This window comes from Wasmannia auropunctata, unplaced genomic scaffold, assembly GCF_000956235.1.
Source record: "Wasmannia auropunctata unplaced genomic scaffold, wasmannia.A_1.0 LD336000.1, whole genome shotgun sequence".
Classification (NCBI taxonomy): domain Eukaryota; kingdom Metazoa; phylum Arthropoda; class Insecta; order Hymenoptera; family Formicidae; genus Wasmannia; species Wasmannia auropunctata.
Genome location: NW_012026890.1, coordinates 683,526 through 707,608, shown reverse-complemented (window position 1 = coordinate 707,608; position 24,083 = coordinate 683,526). Strand labels below are relative to the sequence as shown.

The following is a 24,083-nucleotide window of genomic DNA, read 5'->3' as shown; positions in this document are numbered from 1 at the left end:
AGTTATGTAGGATACTTTAGTTAGTCATTAGCTAAGAACGTGCTTTCCCGTCCTCGATATTCCAGACGTAACTACAAGGCCATTAACGCTACTACGGAGTCTAATTATAATAAGATTAATTTATTGGCCCGCCATAATCGATATCGCTGTACTAAAGACATCTAGTTATGTCGAGAAACAAATTTACGATCAGGATTTATTGCATTTCGTTACATTAAAATGTGTATTAAAAAAAAAATAATAAGAACAACGCGCAACGATACGCAATCGACAAATAGAACAAGCCACCTTGATGGCTAATAAAGCAAGATCCGTAACGCATTTACCCTGGTTGGTATGTCCACCGCGTCTGCCTCCAATCTATCGTATATATACATATTTTTTTTTTTTTTTTTTTTTTTAAGTATATCGCGGCTCTTATCGACCGACATCGCGACTCTCGGCATGAAATCGGCCGTCTATAATAATACGCTATCCAATTCACTTAATCGCAAATAATTACGGAGGTTCGCGCAACAACAACGGTAAAGCCGGCGTTTCGAGAGTACCTTGTATATCGCGCGGCCGTATAATTTCCGATTCAACCACCGATATCGTCGGTCATTACATGCCCTACGAACTATTCCGGGCTCCTCTACAATTTCTATCGCACAAAAATACACACCGTCATGTTTCTTACGCACTTCCACGCCGAGGGGATCCTGTCATTCGGCACTTGTGCCTCAGACATCCTTCGATTCGCGTATCTCTATTACTTTACCAATAATACTCTATATAAAATTTAATTTAGGAATTTTTTAAGGCGTAGAAAATATAAAATAAAAAATGTTATAGAAATAAGAAATTAATTTTTTTTTTTAAATAACTTTGTAATAAGATTACCCTTTTTTTTATTTTGTTAAATATATTTAATCATTGTATAACTTTGAAAATGCAAGTAATAATTATTGTATATATTTACCTTTTTTATATTTTATATTTCTTCACAAAATATTAGGAAAAAAAAATAAAAATTTTATTAAGATTCCCAAATATCAACAAAAAAAGGGAATGCCTTTATTATATTATAATTTTTTGGCTCGACTCTCCCTTTTTCTCTGTTGTTGATTTATTATCATAAAATAATTCATTAAAACATATATCCGACGTTCTTATCCCGCATTTTCTCGCAGCATCCCGAAAAAATTTTTAATATACAGCATCGTAGGTGTATAAACACCGCGGTGCGCTAAAGCGCATGCAAATGATTTATCTCGCTTCTCACCCACGCTTTTAACCCTGACCCCGTGAATTGTGTCCCGCGATGGGTGTCTTCTTTTGTTTCCCTCACGTGCATCGTTCTCTTGCGCGTGATGTGTCGCGACATTATTCGTCACGGACACGATCAACGTTCTTACATAAAATCATTATCACGATAAGTTTCTTCACTATGATTACGCCCAGTAATGTTTGCTGTATCAATTATTTTTATAAATCACCTGGGAAAATTACTACAATTATCAATATACCTAATTAATTATAAAAAATATTTCTTTTTCGAGCAGAGGGAGAAGCGAAAGGAATATTTCCACGGCGTACGTCGCTCTTATATATCAGTACCGTTTCCCTTATTTCACGCAAAATAATCCCGGAACGCATCTTCGATCGGCTGTGATTATTATTAATGCGACACGTGATACCGGATGACATTAAATGCGGAGATCGGTGCAAGTCGGTAACAGGGCGCCTGCTGTCTTTGACCTTAATATGGCCGAGATGCCGAGGCCAAAGACCTTGCCATTGAGTTCGGCAGTAATCGAAGTTGACGTCGGCGATCGCTCGATTCGGTATTGGTGCAACGGCGCAAGTGACTTTTACGAAAATCGCACGGGACACTTCGGCGGAAACCTTTGGTGTATGTATAGGTACTACCTTGCGAACTGCGACGAGGCGGATGTTAATTTCGCGAGAAAAACTACCGTTTTATAGCGATCGCTGTGTTGTGGTCTTGTATACATACTTCTCGTCGTTTCGGCAAAACAAGTTCAATAAATGCAGACGGTATAAGAAATTAAATCAATAATGACTAGTATAATAAAAGCTAGGACATAAAAAAAAAACGAGAAATCAGAGAAAAGAAGAATGTAACAATTAAGTTTATTTTTAATTAAATTACATTTCTCGACGAATTTAAGATAAACAATCTAATACTAAACTTTCCTCAATTTTAAAATTATTTCCCTTGAATTTTTTAAAACACATTTGTGCTTTACACTATTATATTATAAATATTATAAAGGTATTAATTCTATTTCATTTAGACACGACAAAAAATATGAATTCTATTATGGCTCTTAACACTCTTTCAATATTCAATTGATTAAACAAGTAAATATATTATGCTGGACAACGCGATCTATTCCAACCGAGATATCGCGGCTGGCTGCGTTAATGATCGCGGATTGCGCGCTGCTAAAGCTCGAATGCGCGAAAAGCCCGCGCCGACGGACGTTATAATTCTCCTCTAGTCCCGCGTTTATTTCTACTTCGTGTATTCTAACAAGATGCTAATCTGCGGCCTCGCGTGTCCGCGCATTCGAGGATACATGGTCTTTGGTCGTTGGCGGCGCCTGCAATATTATATATTTTCTAATACGCGCGATGTTCGCGCGCGCCGCGGAAGAGCAAACAGCCCGATAATATAGCGACGCGGTGCCCGCGATAGCCGGCTGCCATAAGTCACGGAACAATACGAGTTGGCATTTATTTCCCTCTCTGGTCCCTCTCCCTCCCTCTCGCCCTCCCTTTTTCTTTGAACGTCTTGAGTTACGACGCAACGCGTTTTAACGAGTTGACCGCCGGAGTTCAGCATTACGTCGCTCCTCGCCGGCGTAATCAACGGACATAGTAGTATCTATACTCTCGCCGGACGGCGCGACCCTTACAGGTATACGTATACGTACATAACGTTACGATGAGAATTTACGGAGCTCGGTTAATCGTTGATAAGACTGTGAAATAATTAATCCATTAGTCATACTCGCGGATACTTGCTCGCGTCGTCGTTAGAGTCCACGAACTGGTCACGAATCTCGCCTCGTGCTCGGCTTATTTCTCGACACCGGGTTCGATCTCGAGCGCGGTGCCGTGCGGATGCGCGCACGATTTCACGGATTTTAACCGAGATTGGTGTCTAAATGCATATGATATACAAAGTCCCCCCCCACTTGATCTTTACCCGTAACGCTCGCCCGAGTTGAATTGGATGAACAGAGAGAGAATTTATTTGTTGCAATATAAATGTTTTCATAACAGACGTATACTAACGATAAGTTTCGGGACGAGGGCGCGGCCCGAAATCCCTATTTCCACGCGTGTATAGATCCCGACAGCGATCGGAAACCGATTCCACCCGTAATACGCCCGCCCCATTGTGTGCGGGTTCTCGATTGCGTCTCTCGCTCGAAAGTCGACACGCACGGTTGATTATAATCTTTCAACATAGGTTGATTTAGGCACCGCTAGAGAGAGAGAGAGAGAGAGGAAGAACACACGAGGCAGAGCGATCGGCGCCGTTAGTCACTCCGCGCTCCTCGGTTCGTCGCTCCTGGCGCTCTCCGTGCAGCGAAGGATGCGCGCAGGATGCGCATGATTCATGCGAATGGCGAACTACTGCCCGTTAGCCGGGGATCCACAAGTCCCGGGGTGGGATTCTCTTCCGGTACGGTCGCGACTGCATATATATATATATATATATATATAGGCTCTCGCTCTCTCCGCGAGATCGCACAATTTATTCGCAGAAACTATAACGGCGTTATCTCGCTAGAGACAGACGTGGGATAGAAACGGGTCGATCACGCGCAGACTTTATGGATCCGAGAAGATTGCCAATTGCGGATGCACGGCGGCGCATCCTGCGATAATTAACGCGAATGCTAACGGTTACTTCAATCTCTCTTCCGATCGAATCAAATAGTAAAATATTCATAGTCGAAACGACTTTGCGAAATGACAAAAAAAAAAAGCATTGTGACGAGAAGAAATTTTCACGTGTATCAATTTATTATGAAGTAAAGAATATTGCATGCGTCGAAAATTGAAGTCTTTCATTTCAGTTTCGATCTTTTAAGATTAAACATAGATCGTTTAGCTGCCTCGATATTTTTATTTAGTAAATCCTAAAGTAATTTTATAAAGACACTTGATAAATACCTGATAAATACCTACTGGGCGTTTATATACGTTTCTATATCAATATTCCATTAATAAAAATATGCACAAGAATAACGATACTACTCATGCGAGGAAAATAATTTTAAAGACACGACGTTATTGGTGGCCGCGTTCGAAAGGAATTCCTGAGAAGATTAGACGCTGTAAAACTTCATGGGAGGACACATTCGTCTGCTCATTAGAGACAGGTATTGAATACGGCGCGACTTTATAAGATTCACGTCGAGTTCGTTAATTTGTAACCAGATTGGTGGGTACGACGACGATGTGGGGAGCAACATCGACATAATCCGCTGGGTAAACGAAATTACGATAGCGTCACGAAACCTTGGAAGAAGCATGTCGACTTGGTCACTCAAGCCAGTCAAGATAAAAGCAGATCGCGATTAACTTTTCAATATCAAACTTCGCGAAATATTATCAATGAAAGAAGTAATAGTTCAAGTCGAGCAAATTTGCATACGTATCAAGATCGTCGACAAATTAAATTAAAAACGTTGACGGCAATGGAAATCATAATATGCGAATAAAATACAATTAAGATAAAAATAGGAAGATATTATTTTTTAAAATATATTATTTTGAATAAAAAATGTAATACTTCTTTTTCCAGTTTAGAAAAAACAATTGGATACAAAATGAGAAAGTCACATTTTAAACCCAAGTGATAAATTTCTCTTATGAATTCAATCAGTTAACAAATGCGCACCTTGATGTTTACAGCTAGATTAATCGTGATCTCTTTTAATATAACGTAGATCGTACATCTCACATAAAAAAAGCTATTTTGATTGCTGCATGCATTAATTACATCTCTCGATATACAATGCCGACTTCATCGTAACCTTTTTTAATGATGTATTGCTCATGATTACGGCCCGTTCACGTATTTAACGGCATATCGGTAAATTTCAGTGCCTCATTATATATATAGCCACGAGCAAGGTATTAGCTCTTAATTAATCAATACTTAAGCCAAAGGATTAGTCGATCTCTTATTAGCTAATCTGCATTTTATAACGTAATTTCATGCATCAGGTAACTACGATCATCGCATCGGGACTGCGACGAGAACTATAATCAGTTATTAGGCACAAGCTATAATAAATAGCGTCTAAATAAAGTAATATGGAAAACTCGCCGCTTTAACATTCTGTTTCGTTACAGCACGCATTTACTTTTCGTCACAAGATAGATGCTCATAATTTTATATATCATATATTACATCCTTTAATAATAAGATAATTGTGACCGGTATTGTCGCGAACAATAGAGAAAAATATAGGCATGTTTAAAAAAGCTTTTAAACGGAACGTTTAAGAGATTAAGAAAATTAATTGTATTTTATCATCACTTTACATTATCGGAATGCCGAGCTACGTATAACATTAGTTATTAATCAGCCATTTATTTGAATTTTACTTAATATATATGTAGTCTGCGTATTAATGCCGCAATTGGTTTTATTTTAGAGTTTCATATAATTTTTCGCAACTTCCGCAACTTTTGAATTTTGTTGTATTGTTAAATATTACAAATACTCGGAATCACACGAGAACAAAAAATTTCTCCACAAACTTCCATTCGCAGCCGATACGTTCGGCTATTCACCTGCATCTCTATTCCACACTCATAACTCGTTCCGCGGTTATCTGATTGAATCCAACAGATTCGATCAGATAACCAGATCTGCCGAGTCAGTAGTGATACTGGGTTCGGAACACAGGTTACTCAACGACTTAACAGCCTTGAATTTTTGGTTTGTCTATAGCAGGACTAGCTCGTAAAAATAGCGATAATCATACTGCTATTAGTATAGTTAAGAACAAATTTACATTCAGCGTTTATTAATAAATCTATTAGAAATTCTTTATTAATTATTTTCCCACTGTGAAAGAATTTATTCAGTTATTCATGAAAAAAAAAAAGGAAAATTTCTTCATCTCTCTGTGTGTTCCTACACACAAATATACATATATTATAGAATTCATGAAGATTCTCTATATTTGACAGTAATAGCCAATCTTCAGATTGAAATGAATTGTATAAATCATTAATCTTCTTGTTTTTCAAAGATGTAACTAACGAGTTTTATTTGCAAACTGATCATATTTTTTAAATTCTTCTTTTTATTACATTATTTATAATCCGTTGCATGCAACATATTAATTTGACTTTTACTGTGCATAATCTGCGTATTAGCATACGTCGCGATTGGTTTTCTCAGAGTCTGTTGAGATATTATGATTTTTCACAACTTTTTAATACTTATTATTAAATCTTTCTAAAGTAAGCGAGATTTAAGTAAAATGTATATTGAAATAAAATCAAACGGTCCTCGTTATTGAACAAGACATTTGTAATTTCTTCATGGAGGATTTGTGCCTACTTATTATGAATTTCTTCAAATTCTTTCTCAAAATTTCTCATTTCATTTATTGATACAAATCACTCTCCTTATTCGTTTCTTTTACATTATATTTTATTTTTTTCACAGATAACTTTATTCGTTTTATATATGTATTCTCTACTTAATTTTCTATATTCATTTAATTACTTTTATTTTTTCATTAAAAAGATAAAAAAAATGTTACATATCTTCACCGATGTTCTGCGACATCCTAGACGTGACAGTAGACGCGAAGCGTAAGAGCGAAGTCCGCAGCGACTGGCGTCTCCCTCGTCGCAGATAAGACGGGCACGAGCACCGCGCGCAATAAATGGGTCAGTCACCTTCGTAGATATAGCAGTTATATAAATCTTGGCGATGTAACGCGACGCCGTAAAGCGTGATATCGCGCGGCGAGTTGTTTTATCGCTCTGCACGCACATCGTGCACGCGTGTGGCCGCAAGGTCGGCCTGTAAATTCCCCCCCGTCTTTCCGTAGGTCGCGGAAATCGTCGCTCCTTTCTTGCATACCTTTCCGCGCGCGCACGCACATCCTTTCGCACCGGACCTCGCGCAGGTTCAGGAATAATCAGTAAAAAGGAGCGAAAAGTCGATTATATGTACAAAATGATTTGGCATGTTTGAGGAATATGACAAAGTTAGCTGCAACTTATTAGTTCTCAAAGAGATTTTACCGAGCATTTCTCATTACTCATGTAGTTTATCTTATATTTCTTATACATTATATATGTTATCTCATATATTTTATGTTCCATTCTTTGTATTTTACATTTTATCTTTTTATGTCCTGTCACGAGTGGACATTTTTTCAAATTAATTTCTTGCGATTTTTAAATAGTTTTTAAATTATTTTCAATAATTCTATTTAAAATCACAAGAGATTAATTTGAAAAAAATGTTCACTAGTGGCAATCCTAATAAAGGAAACGCGCGTTTTTCTATCACGTGCGTATTTCTCAAAGGCATCTGCTATACTTCTTATCTAATATACCACTTATATCATCGATAACGAGACCTGCTAACAACTAATCTGAACTTTTGTCTGAATGTAGCACTATATTTCGCGTACGATATGATTACTGGCTACGTCCATTATGAATAATATGAATGTATGTCCGCGATCATACGTTTCATACACGTGTCGATATGTTAATGTGTAGCGACAGATGTTTCTCTGCTAGTCGATATTAGACCCGATAGATCACAAACGCGCGTGTTGTCCAGGCAAGTGTCAATAACCGACGCTTATATAGTGATCTCTCCAGGCTATCTCGAAGTTTGAAATATTTAATTAATAGCGCCGAGTCTTATCTTGGGATGGCGAGAGTTCTATCGTTCCGGTCTTATCAGTTTGAACCGCACGGCTCGCCGAATAACATTTACAGTCGGCGCGATTGTCTAATGATTATCCATCGCTAATTTCCACGATATAATGCAATAAATAAAAAATTAATATAAATATTAGTAAATGCTGCGCAATCTGATAAATGTAAATTTAAATTACGAACGAAGTTGTAAGTTAGATTATAATGAGAGATAATCATGCAGATCTGATAGTTTCCGGAATTCCCGTCGCGTATAATAAGTAATGTAATTAATGATGCAATTACGTTGCGAGATGGTGTGCGATTCAAATGTTGCAAATTAATTTTCGTCTTCGTTTTATCGTGTCACTAATCTAACACATTCGAGAGTTAAGTACCAATGAAATAATGCATCACATTAGATAAAATAGATTTAAATATGATTACCCGCTAGGATTTATACTCGGTTGCTATGTAATAATTCCAACTATAATTACGTCATTCAATTTTTAGTAATGTTCGTGATAAACTTACAGAATTTCTACCTATATATTTCTAATTCGTAGCTGCGTGTAAATAATCTATTTTTAAATTCACATAGGATTACAATAAAAATGAAAAATTTATTAAACGAGAGATATCAACGAATATATATTTCATCTCGATAAAATTTATTAAATTTTTGATCGCCGAATTCTACTCGACTTCTCGATTCTACACACGAAAGTATCCCATCATTTTTCCTGACAACCGCAAACCGACCGAGAAACGACTCGATGCGCACCGTTATTATGCGATATTTCCTCGAAATCGTCGTTCCACTCCGCTAGCTGCTGCTGCACGCTGCCGCGATCCACTTTTCGGGCTCGTCACAGTGGTGAATGAACAAGAAACGTGTCCATATTTCTCCGTAGATTCTTCGGAGTTCCGAAGGACGAGACGTTATATCGGCCAAAGAAGGGTCCATTCTACCGCGGCTCGAAAAAGAAGGCGATCTTTGGAAATTTCTTCGGGAAAAGTAATCAAGATCACATATTTTATTATTTTTACATCTTATTTGTTGTACTTTTCTCTTTAATCTGTAATGTTTTAAAGTCAATTTGTTGACTGTAAGTTTATGCAAAGTTCCGGTGAAGAAGCCTTTCCAACTTGAACATGGTGCCATGGGGGAAGTAATGAAGATCGCACTAGTCATCTAAAACAGTTAGAAAACCTGTTCAAAAAGAATGTTTCTATGGAATAGACTACGATAATTGATCTTGCATGAAAATTAACAAAACGGCGGCCATTTGAAAAAAAAGTTCGATCTTTGGCTTTAAATTTTGTTCTTATTTTTGCGATAAAAAAAAGTATTATTGATATTGATATAATCGTAGTCTAATTCTACAGAGACATTCATTTTGAACAGGAAAATCGTTGGTTTAACTGTTTTAGATGACTGGTGCGACCTTCATTACTTCTCCCACGGCGACCCATGTTCAAGTTCGGAAAAGCTTCTTCACCGGAACTTTGCATAGACTTACAGTCAATAAATTGACTTTAGAACATTACAAATTAAAGAGAAAAGTCGTACAAATAAAATGTAAGAACAACGAAGTGTGATATTGATCACATTTCTTTCTTTCTCGAGCCACAAGGTAGAATGGATCCTTAAGCTGCCGCGGCTTAAACGAGCGCGTACGCGACCGTGTAGAACGATGGAAGTGCGAGGTCAAGAGCCACTTAGGAACGCACACTCGAATGCACATCCGCCCCGCTCGCCACCGACCGACGGATAGATCCCCCGATAGGGATCTCGATCCCCTCGAACGGCGCGGCGCGGCGCGGCGCGGCGTTCCTGTTCGCGCCGCCGCGCGTGTAAAATCCTCCGGGACGGGCCCTATCGGCAGATACGCACTCGGCAAGCACGGCGCTACGATGATGGATGGCCTGTGATGTTGGCCTCCCCCACGGGCGAGATCAAGAAGAATGACTTCGCGTCCGTTCCGACTGTCCCGTCGCGCCTCGTAATTACCGTCCGACTGTCCGCGACGTCCTCGAACAACGCAGCCGCGCGCAGCGGTTTTATTAACCCTCTCGGGATTCGCGACGCTTTAAAGGAAGGTAAACCGCAGACTATGATTTCACGCGCGCGGATTCTTTAACTCTCTCTCTCTCTCCTCGCGCGACCAACTGCTACACAACGCGGCCACACGCCGTTCTCTCGATCTTTTCGAAAATTATTTACATATAAGAAGTACCTCATAAGAAGAATATTAAGGTAACGCAACAGAATAAATTATATGTTTTCTCTTAATTCATATAGTCTTACTTACATTAATTTCAAGACATTTTAATATATTTTATAAGTAAAATGTGCAAATAATAGAATGCTAATAATATCTCGATCGTAATTGAAAGGTTTGTATTTGCGTTTGTATTAAAATATTAATTGTGATTAATCGTGCCTAGAAATATTATTGACATGTATTTCCTATTATATATTGCAGATTCCGTCCTTTTATAATTATATCCATTATTAAAAAAAAAATTCTTAACGATACACATGATTCTTTAATTTAGCAACTGCGTTGCTCATATAACTTTCACATAAAAGTTATCGCAAACAATCGGGTGATTCAACAATAAATAATATCTTGAAGTTTTTTTTTAATATTTTAAAATTTTCGTTTATCTTGGGAAATCTTCATAGCTTTATGGAAGCCGCTAATGTCGTTAATGCTCTTCTCGCCATCAGCAGAATCACAGTTCGATACACCCGTAAGTGCAAGGTACAAGCATGTATGCATATGAGCGTGACGCCGGCCGGCATCGATCAGTGTTTTACGGGGTTTCGAGGGATCAGCGTCCATCTCGTTTACGTTCCCGCAAAAAGCCGTTTAACGCTTTTGTAATCGAGATAATTGTGGCGCGGCGTCCTTTCATTTTACCGTGGCACGACAGCCACGCACTGCCCCTCGCGCTACTTTTATTCGACGCCGCGGCATTAAGCGCAACATTGTGCACAGTAAAGCTGTAGTTAATGAGTGCCCGCAGCGCTAATTAATGAACGTAGTAAACGACACAAGCAATGCCGCGTCACTACCTGTCTCTCACGGTTGCGCAATGTAAAAAGACGTCCTGCAATTAGTTGCAAAAACCTACTACTAGATAACCAAATGAGAAACCGAGCTGCTGTTCATAATAGAGGGTCGCCGCTGAAAAGTTTAAAAAATCAAAAAGCTGAAATATTGCTTCAAACAAAAACATCATTCAATCAGTATGATAATTTACGCTTAGTAATTCCGTATAATCTACGATTTACCCGCTTTCTAAGTTTTTATATTTCATGTGGAAACAAAAGAACGTAAACGCGAGCTAAGATAAAGGTCTACCTTCACACACTGTATTTTGTATGCTCGCTTTCGTTTTTGTAATGTTAGCCCGCGCAATCGGAAACGCGGAAACCTGAATTTTGCAAAACGCTGCGAGAAAGGAAAGTCGAGCATTCTCCTGCCGACAGTCGGAGATTACCGTTAATAGTCTCGCTATACCGATCGTGCGAGTTATGGCTTCAATTTCCTGTTACTCAATACAGTATTTATATTTTCAATAGATAAGGCGAAGCTTAGTTGTCACCGCCGCCGTTTACCGATGCAGAGATTGAAGCTCGCACGTATCGCCGCTCGCCGGGTACGTTCGGTAAACGCGCGGCCGACAGTGATGACAAAATTATGCGCTGGATGTTGCCATTGCAATTACGGGCACGAAAGAGCGATCTTTTCTGCACCCTATAACGGCACCGTGGTTACCTAATGCGTCATAAGTGCGCCTTTTATTTCTAGTGTTACCCGAAGGAGGAACGCGGGTATTGCGATATGGACACCGTGTGTAACTTACACCCGTTCGGTAGACCAAATGATATCGCCAATATAGACGAGCCTCGGTACGCGAGATAAAGACATATCCACACCCGTCCAATTGGCAATTATCTCCGCGACAACGTTAAGCCCGAGGCTGTTAATTATTTTTGTAGAAATGTTATGAATTGCTTATGAATATTTCCTTGCTTATAAATATATTATTTTCGTTGTATTATTTTAATCGCGTAAATGCGAGCCATTTATTATTACTATATTTTACGAATAACGAATGCGCGAACATAAATTATTTCGCGCGTAAAATGGCGCGTAATGTTTCTCATTGCCCGCAGGGCATTGCCGGGAGCTCGCTCGTACAATTTTTATTACGAATTTATGTTATCTGGTTTGGAGATATTAGTTGATTTCTACGACCGTGTTTATATGAAAATCGTTTGGGATTAGTCTAATCGGATGAGTATCGTCGTGTTTCTTTTTTTTTCCTCGAGAATATGGGCGAGGAATTATTTAAAGACCGAGGACATTTACGATGAACGTAAAATCTGTCTCGCTGAACTCCGTACGCGGTCTCTTTCTCGAATACGCAATAATATGAAATGGAATAAGCTAATACGCAATAATATGAAATGGAATAAGCATTTCGTTGTGTATCCAGCTTAAGATACCACTTCTGTTGCAATATAACTCACCGAGATACGTTGACTGGTAGTCGAAACTGTAGGATCATTTTGCAATAGTTTTTATGCACTTCGACCACCCCGACTGCTATTGCGAAATCCATAAAGATCCTATAACGGGGAAGTTGGAATCTGTAAAGAAAAATTTCGTAATATAATCTTGTAAACTAATTACAATTATTTTTACAATTTTTTATTTTATAGGTAATGTATTTTATAATTATAAGATTAATTACTACACGAAAAGAATGATTTTGTTGAAAAATCTAAATATATTGCTAAATATAGATCTGAAAATAATTTTTTGTTGAAAATTTATTGGAATGTTAAAATTGATAAGCATTGCTATAAAATGTTTTGATATTCTAGCAATTATTTTAACTTTTGCACCAAATTATTTGGATTATTGAACAAAAATTATTTTTAGATCTGGACTCAGCAAAATTGTTCTTTCCGTGTATAATTAACTTTATAATTTCTACAATTTTTTTATAACGTGCAAAAAACATATTTAGAACTATAATGTTATACATGTGTATAAAACAATCTGGTAAATACTAATAAATATACGCGAGATATCTTGAGAATGCATTTTAATAATTCGACCGGGTTTTATCCCTCTGAGAAAATTGACACGGTGATCTTTTTCGATTTTCTTCTTCTCATGCAATTCACGACGAACGCTATCATAATTTGTCATTAGTGAAATTGTGCAAAAACTATCCAGTGCGTGGTACGCCGCATCAGAAGACGATAAATCTCTGTTCGCGCCGCTGCATAAATATAATTTATGCAGTCGCACATGTCGCGCACCGAGTTGATTGATTTCATTTATTTCCCGATGCCGGGCTGCAACGTTCCGAAATTAGAAATTCCCTCGTGTCAGGTCGTACCACGCGCGATTGAAATTTATGACGGGCATTACGGTGAACGAGAAATCAGAAATCAGGGCGGTGCGGCGAGGCTGCTGCCGGTGGTGATTTAACGAATACGTGTAATGCGTGTAAACGCGCAAAGTAACAGATTTTTAGCGAGACAAACAAGAAAATGTTCCCGGGTTGTAAGAAACAGCTTGCACCGAAACAATTAATAGACAGCCGCTTTGGCGTAATTACATCTCGACACATTTGGACCGACAAATTTCACGCGTGACTTGCGAAAATTTATGTGCGTAATAAAGAAAACGAATTGTTTCGATAACACAAAGGTTTTGTTGGATATTAATACGGGAAGATTTAATTAAAAAATTGAGAAGAAAGAGAGAGAGAAACATTGCAATCTTAACTAAATTTCAACTAAACTATCTATGCAAAACTTGGATACGAGACAACTAGATTAATAAAAAAAACTCGATAAAAAATTAAAAAGTTTCTTTAGTCACGACATTCTCTTCAATCTTCTCTTCAATCTTCTGCACCGCGAGACAACATTAACTCTAAATTCGTTTGCAAATCGTTTGTAGCAGGGATCGGTCCTATTTAAAATAACATTATTTAAAATATGTATTTTAAATAACAAAAAGTAAAAGAGTTATGTATAGTATTTATTATTCAAAATAATTTCTTCTGATTTATTTCTTATTTAATATTTTAAATATGTTTTTGGAATCTATTTTATATTTTTCGTTTTAAATAAATCGTATTTCTGGAATCTATTTTACATTTGTTATTTTAAATAGATTATATTAGTTACTTTATCGATTTATGCTTATCAAGGATGGGTCCTATTTAAAAAAACATTATTTAAAATATGTATTTTAAATAAAAAAAAATGAAAGAATTATTTAGTATTCATTATTCAAAATAATTTCTTCTGATTTATTTCTTATTTAATATTTTAAATATGTTTTTGGAATCTATTTTATATTTTTCATTTTAAATAAGTCGTATCAGTTTTCTATTGGCCCCTGCGATATTTTATTTTAAATAAGTTTCTGGAATCTATTTTATATTTGTTATTTTAAATAAGTTGTATCAGTTATTTTATCGACCCCTGCTGATTGTAGCATTCGCGTCTCCGAATATTCGCTCGATCGAGTCTACCGCGCGTTCCGCGGGCAAATATTGGCAAATTAACATATTTATATAACTTGTTTCGACGCGTACTTTCGTAGGCTGTAAAAGCGCCTCCGTTGCATGCGTGTAAATCTCTGAGGCAGCGCGCGTACAATACAGTTGCTTCATTCACTCTCCATTCCGTACGTGTTATAAAAGCACCATTCACTCGGGCTACACCCCGCAAAGCGCAAACACCTCGTTGCTTCTCCACTTTCTCGAAGGATATGCTTACTTAGTATCCTGTTTCATGTCTGCGAGCTATTTGCTCGAGACTGATCGATTTAATCTGCGTTTGCTCAATCAGTATCCGAACCGTGTTTAAACTTGCTAATTATATGGCGTTGAACCGCAATCACGAAACTCATCATTTAAAGCAAACACTTTTTCTCGGTGCGCAATTCAATGCCTTTTACTGTTTCAAATTTCATTTTGGGTTTTAATCACCGTTGAATTCTATTCCAGACGCTATATAAGCTCTACCTCAGTTTTTTACAATCGCGTAATTTACATCTTTTCCAATGTGCTTACATTTCATTCCAATAGCACTTCATTCACGCTCGGTTAAATTCCAATGAGATTCCCAGTTAGTCCATTCCTTTCGACAATTAAAATGTTAACGATTTAATTTCTCGAGAGAAAGTATCGACATGAAAAACATCAAATGCCTCTGACACTTTTGAAGCAATACTTGAGCATGTGAAATCGACTATCTTGATATAACTTCTTCATTGGGAAACGAAATTTCGACTTGGCATGCCTCGAGGCAAAAGGACATCGGTCGAGATCAGTACAACTGTTCTTCTTTTTTATAAGAAATACCCATGTCATTGAGCTCGACACATTCTGCTGCCATTTTTTTTTCATATCGACAACAAATGTCTCATGGATATTCCATTTGTCGAAACCGTTCGATGTTTATTACGTCGCTTATTTATTTATTCGTCGACATTTAACAAAAAAATGATGTTATTTTTAATATATGTACTAAAGTACATGATGTGTGAGAAATGATTCTTATTACAAAAAAGCGAATTTCAATATTTCATAGAATTGGCAGTTCGTAAAGAGGACCTCTAAAATATTTCGTATAAAAATAAATATGCTTTAGAGACATCTGTTTTACTAAAAAGGCAAAAGGCATAGAAAGGTGTAATTTGCGTAAACAGTCGATGCTTCATTTAGAATACAGTTGAACCTCGATAACTCAAACCTCTATAACTCGAAAACTGACTCAAAAAACTTCGAATTTTTTACTTTAAAACCCATTATAAATTATAAACTCTCGTTCCAACAAAGCTTCCGTAATTTTCATATGTTAACTCTCTTTTACTCAAACTTCGATTAGGCGAAATCTTTGTAACTTGAAGATTTTTATAGCTGGTCCCTTGAGATTCGAGTTACCGAGGTTCGACTGTACAACAAATTTGGCAGTGATATATGCTACTTTGCAATTTTATTTACGCTTTACAACGACCACATATTGCTGGCAAAGCATAAAAAAATTATATAAAAAACGATACGTATACGTATAAAGAAACAATCTATGCAAGTTAATAACGATTTTTCGCAGATCTTTTTATTTTAATCTGCTAGATTCAGATAAAGGATCCGAATCTGTCTTACTTTTGTAATCAACGAAGCGAGAGTTTAAAGGGATTGAACGCGAAGTAAGGTTGCTTCCCCCTTGCCGCAATATTCTATTAAGCGATACTCGATGCACGGCTCGCGGTATTTGCGGATACAAGTTAAGAGGCCCGAGTCACGAATAAGCTAAATAAAGAGAAATAAATGGGAGACGTTCGAGCTAATGAATATGTATACGTAACGGACGGTTCGGAGGCAAAAGCTAGGAAGGCGTGGCGCGATACGTTATAAGCGCGACGTGTTCATTAATTTCGTGACAATTCGCTCGCGCGTCTTTTATTTGGCTTTTGCGATAAGTGAAATCAAGTTTTAGAGATTTCACGCCGTACGAGATATCCACGCTGGCAGAATGAAGATGCGCATTCTATACGTCCGTGACATCTGCCCGCCTCATCGATGCGTAATTATCGTGTCCGTGTTGCACGTAAGGAATAAAAAGTCGGATGATTGAGACTAAAAACTGGTATAACCGGCAAGTAATTTTGTGTTTTTTGTGCACTATTAAAATAATTCTTGTAATAAATTACGGAACAGCAGATAGGAAAAGAAATTAAGAGTACTTAACAATTTTCTTTTATACATAAGTCTAAAATACAATATGTTTATTGCGATATTAAAAATTTATATTGCTAGCTATTAATTAAACACTTATATAGTATTTCTATTGGTTATTATATAATTATTTATTTGGTAATCATTTATTAATGTTAAATTGATTAATAAATTTATTGAAGTATAAAATAATATTATGTTATAATGCTTTACAGTGAAACATTTATTAAAAAAAACTAAAATAACTTACTTCAACTCATGAGATTTGTATAATAATTAAAAAATTTCTCTCTGCGTTTATTTATTTCTTAATATATTTTTTCTATAATTTATTTATTATGACAAACATACGAGTTTTTTAAATTATTTAAATAACATTGCTAATAATTTTAAACAAACAATTAACGTAGTACTTTAATTAAAAAATTTATCCAATCTCTATAATCTATACTCGATTCGCTTTCGAGCGAAACTTGATTGAAGCATTTAAAGAATGCACGACAAACTTAGACAAGGTATCACGACTGAAATAGGTTCAGCTAATAAATCTTATCTTTTTTTTTTCGTGCCTACTTGTGCCGTCAGCAGCTTATGTGCACAGCAATTATCCATCATTTGCACTGCAACAACGTCCCCTCGGACGTGGCGAAAACATTAATGGTCGTGCCGTAAAGCGGCCACGACGGGAGACGGAGGAATTCTATTTACGTTTCCTTCGTTTTAACGTATTTCACATTTTAATCATATGTGCTGCATTATCTTATCTATATTTCAAGAAGGACACGTCGCGCTGAATATGTTACGGTGCGTCTCGATGACTTTCCGTAAACACGCGAGAAGCGGCCACATGTTTATCCGCACTTCCATGCAAAATCGTGCAAAACTGGATTCGTGTATCTAATGTTTTCGTAAAATGCCTCGCACCGCGAAGATTGTATTTTTTCATTAATTTTATTATCGCTGCAATCAAACATGCAGCGATATCGATCGGACAGAATATGCGATTTTTTGTGCCTCAAACAGATAAAATCGTGTTAATTAAATTTTTGAGAAGCTGTCTAGCAAGTTATATTATTGTGGACATTAACATTAATCAATATCGATATCTACATCAATCGAAAACTATCTGATTACATCTTACGGAAACTCGGTGGCTTACTTTACGAGCTTATCTCGCAGTTATCGGCTTATCGCGTTTATCAAAATAAGACTCAACATCGCGGCTTTACGCTTATTTCAAAGACATCGTTTCATTGCACAATGAAGCCTCTCGTATAATTCGCAAAATTTAATACGCGGTATCTCATTATCATAATCAGATTTGTCGCCTTTTAAATAAGGCACATTAAGCCGTCAGCTGTATAGATATATAATCCTTCAAAGAGACGAAGATGTAATCTCGTTACGCGTGACATTTCGTAAAGAATGCAGTTGATCTTGCTCCTCTCAAAAGGGAACTTTGTCTCCGGACATTTCACGAGGGCAAATCGCTTTATGTACCTGTTGCGATAAACAGGAATTTGAGACTATCCATTACAATGCCATTAATTTGAGAATACGATTATCCACTGCGCACGATTATCTGGTAAACATGGACAATTACAAAGAAAAAAAAGGAATTAGTATAACGGCATATACGTTCAAACGCACATTAAAGACGAGAGGAGACGAGAGTCCTCCTATTAAGCGCGCAGTTCTCCCGTTTTTGACGGAAGAAGGCCCGACTCGAAGAGCTTCGACTCGAGACGTTAAACCCTCGTGCTCGCGATTTGCGAGAGACGCGCGAGGTGTCATCTCATTACCATAATCAGATTAGCCGCGCCCGCCGAGAGGCGAAATGCGTCGTTGTGGGCCGCGGTGTAACCCACGGGCGAAAAACCGGCGAATAATCCCATTACCGCGGTGTTCGTGAGGCTTTGTACCAAGCGGTGTGTCACACTCGTTTTCTCTCTCTCTCTCTCTCTCTCATTCCGCGGTGCTCTCATTTTCCGCGCGACCGTCGCACGTGCATTGACATGCACCATCTGGACGACGTTGACGTCGTCGGCAATTGAACGTAATGATATTCTGGTACCGCGCATACGACGTCGCCCTTCCTTATATACGCTTCCCTAACTCGCGTACTCGCGCGAATGTCCTCTCTCGTTGTCGTTAGCTGGTTGGCCATTGACCGACCTTCGCAGTTGAACTGTGCCGCCCGCGGAGACACGCGCTCCTTTCGCTCACGCGAATCATCCTCGTATCGTCGACCTAAAGGCGAATTTACGCGAGGAGATTCTTGAATTGGCGCGAATGTCGCGCTGACCGCGGCCTTCGAAGGACTCTGTCAACTTTAAAGGCGAGGATATTTAATGTCCATTTTTTTTCTCTGGAAAGCGGATCAATCTCTTCGGGTCTGTCTCTCCTCAAGTCGCGATTGTGGAGTCAGTTAAGCCTGGGTTACTACGTGGGCTGAAAAGTTTCCGGAATTCGATACAAAATATCACCATGTACAAAAATTAATCTTACGACTGTCGAATATATTCCTTCAATCACTTCCGCTGTCAAAATTCCATGACATTTCACCGAACAGTTTGTGAGTTACAGTCATTCGAACAAAGTTGAGTTTAAAAAAAATGGAAAAAACCGAAACTCGTGCAGTGATCAAATATCAATATTTGAAAGGCTTAAAATCTCAAGAAGTCATTGAAGTCATCGATAATTTCTTGAGGTTTTAAGTCTTTCAAATATTGATATTTGATCACTGCGAATTTCGAATTTTTTTCCATTTTTTAAAAAACTCAAACGTTGACTTGTTCAAATGACTCATAAACTATTCAGTGAAATGTCATGAAATTTTGACAGTGGAGGTTTGAAGGAACATATTTGACAGCCGTAAGATTAATTTTTGTATATAATACCATTTTGTATCCAATTCCAGAAACTTTTCAGCCCGTGTAGTAAATCATATTTTTCAAGTTGCTTTTATTATAATTATACTAATTTTATTATAATTATACTAATTTTACACTTATTTATTGATTAATGAGCCGGCGGTCGTTTAAAAAATGAACCGCGCAAATTCGCTTTAAAGCACGTCGGCGCTAAGCACGCGTCCCCATCGGATAGACGGGTGCACGCTTAATCTAGGAAGATTAATACTCGCGAGAAGAATGCGACTTTCCTACGCTCGTTTCGCGCTCACCCAGTTGTTAAGGGCGATCATCGCGGACGTGGCTCATAATTCATGACAGACATCACGAGAAGACGAAGGGCAAAGGGTTGATCTACCGGTATGCGGGGGGGTTGAATGTTGATGGCATATCGCGATTAAATGCGTACAGAAGCAGCCGTTGCATTTCACGACGTCACAATATTTTCCCGTTGTACATTTTTATTTTTACAAAAATTTTACACAATTTCAACGATTTTAGGAAATCGAAAAATAAGCTATTTTCGCATAGCTGCGAGTAAATTTTTAAGTATAAACAATTCACCGGAGAAACAGAAAAGCAGTGCTTACATGAAATGAAATAGTAATGATATTGTCATCATCGATCATTACGATTGCCGAGATATATCTCAATTTGTGTCGCCGGTCAAATTGTACAGTCAAATATAAATTAATCATCACATTAGGTCGATACGCTAAAAAAGACACCGTGTTTTTTCGTTTCTCGTTTTTTTAAAGAAGTTTTCTTTATTTTCTTAATTAAATCCCAATACGCTATTTTTTTAATTCCATTAAATATAAACAGTTTGTATGTTTTTTTGTCGTTAAATTCAACAGAGAATGACGTTAAATACTACTATAAAAATAACTAAAAAAATCGCGTGAGAAAGGCAACTGCAACAAAAATTCATACGTTTAGGGCCTAAAATTACGTACGTACGGAAACAGTATACAACTAATAGATATCTATAATTATCGATATTTAGCATAAGTGTAGGAATGTTTTTGACGAGGTGCATCCAGCAAGTAAAGTTCTACGGATACAACGAGCCGTTACCGCGCCCACGGATAAAATTCTTCGGCTTCAAGTACGCGTAAACGGGCAATAAACGCTGGTGGAAAAGCAAGAGGCGCAAGATGTATGGGGCAATAAAATTAGTCCACGTACACGGCTGAGGTAGGAAAACTATCTCTATCGAAGGTCACGCATTTTTCCACCGCTATTCATCAACCGCGGCAATGCACAATGTTGCCGTAATAAAAGTAGTAGCAGATAGTAATCAAGTGCACAAGTGTACGTCAAGCATCGCGTGGATTTTCCTCCAATTATTAAAAAAAAAAAAATCCGAAATTTATGCGCGCCAGTTTTATATCATTCTTCGGAATATTATTATCCTATATATACAGCGAAGAATAACTTCTGTGAAAAGAAATATATTTTTTCTATCAAAATTGATTCAGCTAGAAATTTTTAATTTCTCGACGAGAGAGAGAGAAAATTAAAATTGTAGAAAAATAAAATTTTTTCTCTTAAAAAGAGAAAGAGAAAGAAAGAAAATTAAAATTTTTTTCTTTTAATAATCTGGATGCTAAGAGTTTTAACTAACATGTTTTAATCCGCATCAGAGACGAGCATTAGTGATAGCACGGCAAACGATCGCGATACGGCGTTCGCGCGAACCGTTGTCGGTGTCCCTTAACGGCCCCCGTAAAAACGCGATCGTGGGTCGGCGATACGGATGAGTACTTCATAGACGAGCCACCTGCTAGAGCTCTTGGTGAGCAAAAGCAGCAAAAGAGGAGCCATTATCGAGCGCGCGTATATAAGCGTTAGAAGCACCGACCTGCGTGAACGATTAATGATCATCATCTTAGCGACGTCCGCACGTGACAGACAGCCGCCACTTGACCATCTTGTCCATCACCGAGGTGCAGTTAACGGCCAATGGAACACGCTCTGTATTCAGTCGATATGTACACATGTTGCGATCGTCGCGGAAGAAAATGAAGAAATATGCGGTGCAACGTAGAATTAATGCGTGATGCTTTCTTCTATACGGACTGATATACTGAATCTCGCGTGCGACACGTATATGATGTTTCTACGCAAAAATTATGGTTTTACACGAATTGCTATTGATTTCTATATACAGAACGTGCTCCTTCGAGGGGATCAATCGCTACTAAAAAAAAATGTATAGTGCTAATTATACATCACACTTTGTTGGTATTGTATTACTTTCGTATTGTCAGTAATATTGCCATCATCTCATGTACTGCCACCTATTGCGCACAATATTGTCGAGTTTTGCTAAGGTATTGCTATGTATTGCTATGTATTGATAGCGTATTGCTAGTATAATATTGTATACTGTTGCAATACTATAGCAATATATTTATAAAGAAATGTACATTGATTGTCATAGTGGTTGACCCCTCGTGCTTCTTACAAGCCTCGTTCTTTCTTTCTTATCCAAGATTACGCATTTTAAGGAGTTACAGATTGCAGATGTTTTATCCCCCCCCCCCCCATGAGGGAAAAAAATGAAAAAAATATAAACAAGTAAAGAGAAATATAGAACGTAATAGATACAGCGTTATTTCCTTCTTTATCGGGTTTTAAAAGTTTTTAAGCTATTTAAAACCATTTACGAACATATTATATTGACATCGACAATAAAACTCGACTCTGCAGCAGAGATGAGATACGCGTGACCGAGATATTCGAACGAAAAGCATCTCTTCGATATCTCTGCTATAATACCGGTAATGGACCTTGGGCGTACGTGCGATTCGAACGAAATACGATGGCGGTGGCTTGCTCGCCGATGACACATCGCCGCGTCGTCGGGACGCGCGAAGAGAGAGAATCCTCGCGGCAATCGTCGTGACGATCAGCTGCATGCTTCGATAATGAGGACAGGAGAATGCACGCGCGCACGCGCGCGCGCGGGTGCGAATATTTTAGATGAAACTGAATTCATGATCCATTCTGAAGAAAGTCGATATTAACCTACATTAACGTTCGTGACATCAACGTCAACGCATCACCGTTAGCTTACGTCCTGTAATCTGCGCGGAAGACATCGATATTCCAGAAACGATCGCACGATACTTAATCAAAGCTGCTTAATTATGAAATATCTATCCGTTGTGAATATTTAAAATTATGCGTAATGCGATTTAGAAAAAATCAGTGTGAAATACGTAATAACGATTTTGTAGACCATAGAAATATCGAAGGATCAATATTTCAAAAATTTATGTTAAATTATGGAAAGCATTTAATTATGAAGACACCTCGCATATGTGCGAAAACACTTTATGAGCCCATCTTAGAAAGAGTTATATAATATGAAATAGCGGGGTACCATCGATGACTATAATAACTATAATTTATGTGCAAGCGTTGGTAAGAAAATTCAATATTCCAGAAATCAATGTTAAATCGATGAAAGATATTTGATTGTCACAATACACGGTATACGCGCGGTAATATTTTAGATTTATGCTATCCTATAATCCGCTTCAGAAAGATTGATTTGAAATATGCGAATAAATATCTAATCTAGAGACAAGATAAAATCAGTAAATTTATTTCTATTTCAAAAGTGTGATTATATGAATCATCTCACATAAATTCTTCTTTTCGCCAAGAATATTTAAAATTGATCTCTAAATAAAGGATATTTTTCATGTACGTATATGCGTTTTTAGGTATTTGTGAACTAATAAAAAAGTGACAATAAAAAAAACACACTGCAGAAAATAATCTACTGATGTACTTTCCTTTACGTAAATTATTTTTTATTAAAAGTTTCTATTAACAAAAAAGTGCGGATCTTTCGTTTTACGTTTAAGTTTTAAATTGTTCGATTTTCGCTTTTCTATACAGAGAATAAAATTCTTCTGTTTAAACATAAGTGCCCATCGTATAAATTGCTGCGCGCAAACGTGCCTAAGAAAATATGTTTTAATAGCCATGAATCATTGTAAACCATTACTTACACGTGATCATTTTCTTCTGCAATTACGATATTCTGACCCCGTTGTCGTGCCGATTCTCTCGGAAAATCGAAAAGTATCTGTTATTAGACGTACATTGCCTTCCTGCGCCGTCCGATGTTCACAACCGAACAATTGTTTCCGTGTAATAGCCGTTTCCGACTCACGCTTGGTATCACTTCTGGAACTACCGACGACCGGAGTAATCCCGAGTGCATTGTTCTCGTTCCTGTGGCGGGTCGCCTTGACGATTCGACGGAGTTACGCAAGTGTCGAGACGCCGCGCCGCCGCGTCGAGCTCTGTGTGGCGATTTCGCGATTTCCGCAGCCTCACGTCCTCGTGTTTAATTATCAACTACTAATGAGCACGTATTTACGAGAGGCCATTAAGCTGTCGCGGAGACAGAGACGGGAAGAGGGCGCGCTT

At 37.7% G+C, this 24,083-nt stretch overlaps 1 long non-coding RNA gene across 1 annotated transcript in view; it reads right to left on the bottom strand.

The window, feature by feature from the left end:
* LOC105453282 overlaps positions 1-23,869 on the bottom strand; it is a 146,419-nt gene extending 122,550 nt beyond the window's left edge. The window contains exons 1-2 of the long non-coding RNA XR_974848.1: positions 23,660-23,869; positions 12,479-12,598 (exon numbers count right to left, since the gene is read on the bottom strand). This is a non-coding gene — a long non-coding RNA (uncharacterized LOC105453282). The remainder of the gene's footprint in view (positions 1-12,478; positions 12,599-23,659) is intronic.
* Between the last annotated feature and the right edge of the window lie 214 nt (positions 23,870-24,083).